This window comes from Scyliorhinus torazame, chromosome 3 (assembly GCF_047496885.1).
Source record: "Scyliorhinus torazame isolate Kashiwa2021f chromosome 3, sScyTor2.1, whole genome shotgun sequence".
NCBI lineage: Eukaryota > Metazoa > Chordata > Chondrichthyes > Carcharhiniformes > Scyliorhinidae > Scyliorhinus > Scyliorhinus torazame.
The window spans coordinates 149,429,554-149,440,748 of NC_092709.1; positions in this window are offsets into that span (position 1 = coordinate 149,429,554).

Here is an 11,195-nt window from a genome sequence, read left to right on the forward strand (position 1 = left end):
CAGCAGGTTAGATTGGTACAAACTGCAACTGTACTTATAAATAATGGTAAGTCAATCTTAGATTACAGGATGCTAAAAGTGATTAAACATTAATCCTCTTCACCTTACATTGCTTCAGGTCCAAAATGATTTAGCGGGATTTTTCAGTGACTGCATTGCAGATTGGCTTCCAACACATAACAAATCCCATTCAGCAGTGCAGTTTGAAGAATGACTCCTTCATCATTTGCCCTGCTTTTACACCAATGGGAAATAAATAGTGTCACCAATAATTTGGAAAGGCAGTTATACGAGATTTTCCTGATCACCTTCAGTGCATATCTGCTGCAGTAGTGACTGGCATAAAAGCTCTGTGGAATAGGAGTAATCCTGTAAATTAGAGTACACCTTTTTAAAATGCCAGATCCCGATGATAATTGCAGCATCAGCTAGCTGGGCTACCACCATGGAAACTCGTGCTCGGTTTTGTGAGTGGACTATCAACTACTTGATTGGATGTTTTGTCATTTACTCCTACAACACATGGACCGCAGAGATTCAAGAAGGCAGCTCACCATCATCTTCTCAAGGGCAACTAGCACAGGTAACAAATGTTGCCCTCGCCAGCAATGCAAACATCCCGTGAACAAATGAATACATATTTTTTTTAGCTTGTGACTTGGCAGGGATATTTACCACAGAACAATTTTGCAGAAAGATGGTCAAAGAAGGTACAAGGTCTTGAGACAGAGCCCGGAAAATAAGATACAATTTCATGGAGTTGGATGTGCAAAACACTCCTCAATGAAACTGAAATCAGGTGACAGTTGGGCATCAGTGGCAGGTTTTGTAGCAGATGGAAGGAGGTGGCACTGACACTGATCCCGCACCTCTCATTGCCAAAAACCAGGGAAAATTTCAACTATGGGGCCTAGGGCAGACAAGTCAACACAACAGCCACTCTCCTTTTTGAACCTTGGGCACTCTTGGCATCAGGCCATTCTTCACTCTCCATAAGTAACAACTGAACAACTAACCCTTCACCTTGCACTTTGGTTAAGGTGGGCATGGATTCAGGATCTCACAGTGTGGCTACTTATCACATTTTAGTGCAATTACTTGCAAGTGAATGTACAAAAATAACCTTTCCCTCCCAAGTCCCAGTTGCTGAAGCAAGCTTTGCATAAGCTACTTCTCTTTGCCACTTCTGTTGAGACTTACACACTCCACAGCTGGCCCCTCGAACATTTCCTGCTTCACTGGGGTGAAGAGGGTAATCAGCTGCTTCTGAACAGTAAAATGATTATCACAGGCAATGTACAAACAGTTGTTAGCATTAACAAAACCATATTTCTGTAATTCAGACCTGTTAAATGTAAATTTACTTTAACTGTTAACCAGTCTGCACTTCCTTGTCTCCTGTGCGAGATAAGAACATTTTAAATAAGTTTCATCCCCTGCATCAGTGTCAATTTTCAGGAGAGACGTGCAAGGGAAGAAATTGGAAAACATGTGGTGAAAATTGTGGTCTCTGACTGTGCAGTAGTTTACACTGAATTGAAGTGTTACAGGTAGCTTGTGCCGTTCCTTCAGAAATCATACCGTTTCTGATCTTGGAACTACACAGTGCATTCATGTGCTGCATCAGTATCTACCTCTAGTCCCACCAGCTCTTTGTCATAATATACACCAGTATATCATGGTGCAGACACACACTGATGGACACACAGTGGGACCAACAAACATACACAACAACGCAGCCAATCTCCAGTGAGAGCACATGCACTATAAAGACAGGGGGCATCAAAGTTCCCGCTCATTCGAGTAGCAGCTATCTCGGAGCACAGAGCTCACAGCCTGCGACACAGACATTCACCATGTGCTGAGTGCATCAACTGGTTAGGACAAGGAGCATTATCCAATCCCCAAGCGCGAAGAGATCACATGCGAGATGGCTCGCGCCAAGCTCTTCACCAAACTTGACGCCTCGAAAGGATTCTAGCAAATCCAACTAGACAGATCCAGCAGGAAACTGTGTACCTTTCACACCCCTTTTGGCAGATATTGTTACAACAGGATGCCGTTTGGGATCATATCGGCGTCAGAAGTGTTCCACAGGATCATGGAACAAATGATGGAAGGCATTGAAGGTGTTCGCGTCTATGTCGACGACATAATAATTTGGTCCACCACCCCGCAGGAGCATAGCAGTCGCCTCCAGCGCATGTTCAAACGCATACGGGAGCAGGGCCTATGCCTCAACAGAGCCAAATACTCCTTCGGTCAGAGAGAACTCAAGTTCTTAGGGGACTACATCTCCCAGTTGGGTGTGCGGCCGGATGCGGACAAGGTGGCTGCCATCACAGCTATGAAAAAGCCAGAGGACAAGAAGGCGGTCCTCCGATTTCTGGGCATGGTCAACTTCCTAGGGAAGTTCATCCCTCACCTCGCCTCTCATACCACAGCTCTCAGGAACCTGGTCAGGAAGACAACAGACTTCCAATGGCTTCCTGCCCACGAGCGCGAATGGAGAGAACTTAAAACCAAACTTACCACGGCCCCGGTATTGGCCTTTTTTTGATCCAGCGAAAGAGACAAAAACTTTGACTGATTGCACTTTCTCCCTGTGTTTGTGTGGATTTCCTTCGGGTGCTTTGATTTCCTCCCGCAGTCCAAAGATGCGCAGATAAGATGGGGTTACGGGGATAGGGAGGGAGTGGGCCGAGGTAGGGTGCCCTTTCAGAGGCTCGGTGCTGACTTGATAGGCCGAGTGGCCTCCTTCTGCACTGTAGGATTTCATGATTATCAGAAATTAAGATCCATTTGCATCCTCCCAGTGGCGCGTGGATGCGAACCTTGATCCCGATACCAGCAGGAAGCCGAAACATCGTAAATGGATCGGCACTGGCGCCATTTTTTCCACGACGCTGGATTCTCTGTCGCATCGGGAACTCTGCTACTGGCGGCGGCCGGTGGAGAGTCTCGGCCGATATACCAAGTAGAGCTGGACCAATGCTTCATTCAGAATGATGTAGCAACATTTATGCTGTATTCTTCTGGCTTTACCACAGAAAAGTTACGATGCAGATAGAGGCCATTCAGCCCATTGTGTTTGCACCAGCACTTTGCACTTTCCTACTTTCCAACACCTGGTCCATTACATTGAAAATTACAGCATTTCAGCTGCAGATCCAGCTACCTTTTAAATGAGTTGAGCATTTTGGCCACAACCATCAACTTGGTAGTAAATTCCAGATGCCACCACCCTCTGGGTAAAATTGTTATCCCTCATGTCCTCACTAACTCTTTTACCAAGTCTATGCTCCCTTCTAATTGACAAATCAGATAAGGGAAACAGGCCTTTCCTGTCTCCCCTATCTAGGCCGCCCATAATTTTGTACCTCAGTCTCCTCTGTTTTAAAGAAAACAACCCTAATCTATCCAATTTCTCCTCATAAACTGCAATTTTCAAGCCCTGGCAACATTCTTGTAATCTCCTCCATACCTCCTCCAGAACAATTATATCCTTCCTGTAGTGGTGACCTGAACTGTACGCAGAATTCCAGCTGTGGCCTAACCCGCACTTTATACAGTTCCAGCATTATATTCAATATTTCATCCAATAAAGGAAAGTATTCCATATGCTTTCTTTACAACCTTGTCCGCCTGTCCTACCACCTTCGGGGACCTGAGGGCATGCACTCCAATGTCTTTCACTTCCTCAACCCCACTCAATATCTTCCCGTTTATTGAGCATTCCCTTGCTTTATTTGTCCTCCCTAAATACATTACCTCACACTTTCCCAGATTGAAATTTCATTTGCCACTTCTCTGCCCATTCAATTAAACCATTGATAGAATTCTGGAGACAACAGCTATCCCTCTTCACCATCGACTACCCAGCCAATCATAGATTATCATAGAATTTACAGTGCAGAAGGAGGCCATTTGGCCCATCGAGTCTGCACCGGCTCTTGGAAAGAGCACCCTATACAAGGTCAACACCCCATACCCCAGTAACCCCACCTAACACTAAGGGCAATTTTGGACATTAAGGGTAATTTATCATGGCCAATCCACCTAACCTGCACAGCTTTGGACTGTGGGAGGAAACCGGAACACCCGGAGAAAACCCACGCACACACGGGGAGGATGTGCAGACTCCGCACAGACAGTGACCCATGCCGGAATCGAACCTGGGACCTGGAGCTGTGAAGCAATTGTGCTATCCACAATGCTTCGTGCCATCTGCAAATTTCCCAATCATGCCTCCCACATTTAATCCAAAATCATTAACATATATGCCAAACAGCAAGGGCCCTAAACTGAGCCCAGTGGAACTCCACTTGATACCTCATTTCATTCAACACCAAAAAAAACCTTCAACAATTACCCTGTTTCCTGTTGATGAACCAATTTTGGGTCCAACTTGCCACTTTCCCTTGGTATCGCATCAGTTTTCTGACCAGCCTGCCATGTGGTGCATTGTTAAATTCCTTACTATAATCTGTGTAGACAACATCCAATTCTCCTTGTTACCTCCTCAAAAGGTTTGACTCAATTAGTAAGACTCTCTCAACACAACTTCCCTCCCCCACAAACAAAGAACTCTTCCCCCCCCCCCGCCGCCCCCCAAATCGCACTTCCCCCATGGAACTCCGACCTCCACACTGCTATGGAGCCCCTCCCATGATGAAAATGGAACCCACCCCACAAACAATACCCCTCCCACAGAATGCCCCCCCTCGGGCACTCCAGGGTAGAAGTTTCCAGGCATGACCCTCTCCGTGCTGAAAACTGTACTCACCTGTGCACTTCGGGTGGGTTATGCTTGCCAGGTGCACATCGTGGGTGACCTGTTATGATTATTTCCTCATGCTGACAGGAATGAAGAATTTTAAAAAAAATTTAGAGTACGCAATTATTTTTTATTCCAATTAAGGGGCAATTTAGCGTGGCCAATCCACCTAACCCACACATCTTTTTGGTTGTGGGGGTGAAGCCAACGCAGACATGGAGAAAATGTGCAAACTCCACACGGATAGAGGCTGGGGGGAAACATCAGGCGTAAAGGTCTGATAATTATATTCAAATATATGCACATGAAGATCCCATCTTTTAATCTCGGGATTCCCATTACGTCATGAGGGGAGGGGACAATCGATCAGGGAAATCCTGCCGGCGTAAAAGCCGTTTTGGGACTCCCGCAGTTTTCTCTGGCACTGTCGCTGTTCCCACCCACCAAAGGCAGAAGTGGAAAATCCCCACTGTTATTTTATTTCTACTGCTTTATTGTACCGGGCCGTGACTTCACTTTACTTCCTTATTGCTTGTGTTTCTTCCTTCGATCTAAATAGCTACTTCTTTTAAAAATAACACGTTTTTCTAATTTTCAGGTACTTCAAGACCCGCACTAACAGCTGTTTCTCACCACCCAATGAGATTATGTTTCTCCTGTGATATGATGCTTGGATTATTTTCAAACTCAGTCCTATCGTGCAATTTTTCAACTCGTGGGGTGATTTTCCAGGCCCATCTGTCACTGACACAAATCCCGTAATGGCCATTAATTCTTGCAAGGCCAGAATGGAAATTGTGCTGAGGAGTTTCAGAATGAGATCGTCCCCGCCCCCTGCTGGTGATGGAATCAGGTTCAAAGAACAAAGATTATTACAGCAAAGGAACAGGCCCTTCAACCCACCAAGCCTACGCGATCCAGATTCTGTATTTAGACCTACTACTTATTGCCCAAATAATCTGTACCCTCAATTCCCCACCCATTCATGCATCTATCAAGATGCATCTTAAACATTGCTATCGTGTCTGCCTCCACTACCTCCACTGGCAACACGTTTCAGGCACCCCCCACCCTCTGCATCAAAAACATTTCCCGCACATCTCTCCTAAACTTTCCCCCTCCCACTGTGCCCCCTTGTAATTGAGCCTTCCACCCTGAGAAAAAGCTTCTGACTATTCACCCTGTCTATACCTCTCATAATTTTGTAGACCTCAATCAGGTCTCCCCTCAGCCTCCGCCTTTCCAACAAAAATAATCCAAGTCTATTCAGCCTCTCGTCATAGCTAACACCCTCCAGACCAGGAAGCATCCTGGTAAACCTTCTTTGCACTCTCTCCAAAGCATCCACGTCGTTCTGGTAGTGTGGCGACCAGAACTGCACGCAATATTCCAAATATTCAACGGCGTGAACTGATTGCTATCAATTTGAATTGATTTAAACAAGCCTAAACACCTTACCTTCTGGGTATATCATATGTTTCCCCTGCTGGTATGGCGTCACGCCAGTGGGAATCACTGCTGGTTTCCAAAAATGAATATCAGACGCGATGACTACTTCAGGGGCTCGGAGGTGAGTAAAGCCCCCGAGTGGTGAGGGACATGGCTGCACAGTGGCCTTGCACAGCCCCCTGGCATCCTGGCAGTGTCCCTGGGACTGCCAAGGGGTGTGGCCTCAAGGGAATCCCATTGGCAGCTCCCCATTATGTTGGGGGGGGGGGGAGGGTTATGTTCCTGGCTGGCAGTGGGGATGGGGTGGGGGGTCAGAGTCATACAATGGAGGGTTTCCCCAATGTCGATGAGGATGGGGGCAGTGGTGTCAGGTCACCTTGATGCTGGTGTAATGTGGGGGAGGAGGGGGGTGACCCAACCATTGAGTGTTGTGTGGGGAGGTTGGCTCTCTGTGTTTGAAGGTCAGGGGTCCCTCTTGACTGCCGGGGATATCGATGTCCAGGGGTTGGAGGGGGGCCTATGAGATTGAGGCACAATTATCCCTGAATCCCAGATTTGTCGGTGCGTTTGGGCGCTTTGTAATCCTCACCAGCACTTAAAATTGCACAGAGTGATGTTTGATCTGGCTAGAAAAGGCAGTTGTTAAACCAATGAGTTTCACACTGCTTTTCTTATCCCATCCTGGGGGCGGGATTCTCTGTCAGCCGACGCCAGAATCAGGAAAAGCTATTGGACCTCTGCCAGGCCTGGGGCGTGGAGCGGGGGGGGGGGGGGGGGGGGGGAGTGACCAGGAGATGCATTGTGGGGTCAGAGTAAACCCGATTTCACCATCAAAAGGAATTCTCCGCCCGATTGCCGATTACGATAACGCGTCGGGCAATCGGAGAATCCCGTCTCTGAAATGGAGAATCCGGCCCTTGGACTTTTGGCAGCTGAGTAAAATAGAAAAAGAAAAGATCAAAAAAAGAGAAGCTCCCTCCCCTCCTTCCCAAACTCCCTTCGTCAGCAAACTGACAGTGATTACACCCTGTTCCAACTGCACTCCATGCCCCCCGAAACTTAACCTCTGTTATTTCCCCTCCTGAGATTCAGATGAGTCCATTATGTGGCAGTTATAAAGCCGGATTAGACCAGTTACTTCATTTGCTGATCGCACGGCTCTCCAGCAGAGAGCTTGATTTGCCTGATTACCCCTGCTCAAGCCTAAACTTAAAACTGTAAATTTAAGTTAAATGCTAAATTGCAAGCAAGCAAGCGCTAGTTGCTTACTTGGTTACAACCCAAGATTTTACTTGCTCCCATTCCTGCTGTGCATTCTTTGCTGGCGACTTAAATGATCCAGAACGCCACAAATCTTTCTCTTGTTCAGGCCTAGTAGAATCAAGTAATTTCGTGTATATTGGCACTGTTTATTATTCTCCGTATTTGTTGCATTAATTGACATCTGGTAATCAGCATCCAACTTCCAACTCTATCTGCTCCTTTGCTATCTGCTCCATCCATTCTATTTTGTTTGAAGCCCCTTCCAGTTTGGTATTTTTCCAACCACTCGAAATGTTGTTTCTGTCACTGCTTCTAAATCGGTTTTATATGTATTAGAAATGCCTAAAGTGCATTAATGATCTCGTACCTTGACCATCCATCCTTCCTTTTCTTGCTCAATTTCAGTCAACACTCGATCCATTCCAGGAACAATCTATTTTTGGTCCATGCCTTCCATCTGAATATGGAACAAACTTGATCAAAGACCTTGCTAAAAATCTAACTGTCTATGTTCCCCCTGTATGCAAGATGTTTTATCAATTCCCTGGCATGAGTGGAAAGCATTACTAAAGGACTCCAAATCTCACTAAGAAACTTAATTACTATGCACAATCAGATTGTTGTAGAATCTTCTGAATCAAAGACTCACTTGTTTTATTTTAACGTCATGATGCAGAATGCCTGTTGGATCACAAGCGTGGCAGTTACAATGAGATTGTACCAATAGTGGACCTCTGCTGATCGACACTGAACTTCACAGAGCAGCTGGCGAGTGTATTCGCAGATATCTTCACCACCTCACTCCTCTGCTCTGAAGTCCCCACCTCCTTCAAGAAGACCACCATAATACCAGTACCAAAGAAGAACAAGGTAGCCTGCCTCAACGACTACCGACCGGTGGCCCTGTTGTCATGAAATGCTTCGAGTGGCTAGTCATGAGACGGATTACTGCCAGCCTCCCAGACAGTCACGATCCACAGTTTGCCTATCACTGCAACTAGTCCACAGCAGATGCTATCTCCCTGGCTCTACAATCATCACTCGAACACCTCGACAACAACGACACCTATGTAAGACTGCTGTTCATAGACTCCAGCTCCGCCTTCAACACCATTATCCCAACAAGACGAATAACCAAACTTCGCAATCTTGGACTTGACCCCTCCCTGTGCAGCTGGATCCTTGACTTCCTCACCAACAGACCGCAATCTGTCAGGATAGGCAACAGCACCTCCTCCACAATAGCCCTCAACACCGGAGCCCCGCAAGGATGTGAGCTCAGTTCTCTACTGTACTCCCTGTACACACATGACTGTGTGGCAAGATTAAACGCCAACTCAATCTATAAGTTTGCGGATGATACGACTGTGGTGGGTCGCATCTCAAACAACGACGAATCAGACTACAGGAGGGAGATAAATCGCTTGGTTGCATGGTGTACCGAAAACAACCTCTCTCTAAATGCTGGAAAGACCAAGGAACTGATCATCGACTTCAGGAAGCATAGCACAATACACACTCCTGTCTGCATCAATGGCTCCGAAGTGGAGATGGTCGATAGCTTTAAGTTCCTGGGGGTCACCATCACCAACAGTCTGTCCTGGTCCACTCACGTTGATGCAACTGTCAGGAAAGCCCAACAACGTCTCTACTTCCTACGGAAGCTAAAGAAATTTGGCATGTCTGCATCGACTCTCACAAACTTCTACAGATGTGCGATAGAGAGCATCCTATCTGGCTGCATCACAACCTGGTGGCAACTGCTCGGTCCAAGATCATAAAAAACTGCAGTGTGGTGAACTCAGCCCAACGCATCACACAAGCTTGCCGTCCCCACATTGATTCTGTATACACCTCCCGCTGCCTCAGGAAGGCAGACAGCATTATCAGAGACTCCTCCCACCCAGGCATTGCCTTCTTCCAGACCCATCCATCAGGCAGAAGGTACAGAGGTCTTCCCCACAACTACAAGACTCCTCAACGACTCCCCCTCGGACTGATCTGTTCCCTGTAAGAACACTATTCACGATGCCCTATGCTGCTCTTGCTCATGCATTTGCTTTGTTTGGCCCCTTGTTCCGCACTGTAACCAATCACTGTTTGTCGATGTACCATTTGTCAATGTTCTCTGTTGATTATTCTTTTGTCTACTAGTACGTACTGTGTACGTTCCCTCGGCCGCAGAAAAATACTTTTCACTGTAATAAATCAAATCAAATCAAATCAAAATCAAATCAAATCAAATTGGGAGGCCACATGCCTCAATGATATGGGATACAATACACTATCCAGCCTCAATCTCACATGGCTAACCTGGAGGAAGATGGTGCCAGAACCATGCCACATGTCACTCAGAAACTGGACTTCAAGCCATTATGTAATCTTTTGAGTAAATGTGCCTTTTATTAAACACTTGGAAAATTATGGTCCTCTTCCAAGCAGTTCCCACAGCACAACACCTTCCACAACAATTAAGATCAATGGTGAGATCCTGGTAAATGTGGACCATTTTTCATGCCTTGGGAGCCTCCTTTTGATGAAGATAGACAGAGACAAAAAAATTCATCATCACCTCTAATATGTCAGCTCAGCTTCGATCAACTGAGGAAAATGATAATTGAGGTTACTGTTATGGTTTACTCAGCAAAAATGATACATACTTCAAAAACTTCCAACCTACAATAGGAGATTCAAAGACACTAGAGAGGTACTACCAGTGGTGCCTTCACAAGATCCTCCACGCACTTTGTATCCGTGACACCAGATTCCCGAAGAATCTGCCCCACTTGGAACGCGGTCATGGAAAGGTACTCCTAGCAAGATAGTGAAAACAGCTTTGGGATGTCCTCAAAGCATTACTGAAGAGATAAATTAGCCCTGTCGGCTCATGACTGGCCTGTGACCAACCAACATGGAGGATGTTCACAATGGAAGGCACTGAAAACATTGAGAGACTTTGTCAGAAGTGAGGACAAGTTGGAGAGAGTGCACAACGCTCCAAATAACTCATCTAGCCAACCTTTCAATCATCACCTGCCCCACAGATTCTGCAGGTTGGACTTATAGGCAATCTCAGAACCCAATGACACAGAGAGGAAGCAAGTCACCCTCAATTGTGAGGGACTGACTTGGAAGAAAATGATGTCAGGACCCCCTCCATCAATGCTGCGATCAAGGTACCAAAGGTCCCTTGTGTGAGGAAGCTACTTTAAAAATGTTCTTCAAAGTTTCTCTCCCCGGCAGCATGGTGGTGCAGTGGTTAGCACTGCTGCCTCACGGCGTTGAGAACCCGGATTCAATCCCAGTCCCGGGTCACTGTCAGTGTGGAGTTTGCACATTCTCCCCGTGTTGGCGTGGGTTTCAACGCCACAACCCAAAGATGTGCAGGTTCGGTGGATTGGCCACGCTAAATTGCCCCTTAATTGGAAAAATAATTGCATACTCTAAATTTATTGAAATAAATTTCTCTCCCCAGTCTTTTGGGGTGCCAAAAAGTTTACTGGCCTTCAAGCATATGATATATCCAATTGAAGGTGAGCAATATTTGCAAAGGAAGCTTCTATCCTCGATCCTGCCTCTATTTGTTTGGGATGTATGGAGACTCCAGCAGTGAACTCGTTTTTTTTTAACCTGGCTGATGCCAGCACCATGGAAGCCCCAAAGTTCTAAAATGACGCAAGGCAAACTGCCGGACATGCCCATCATG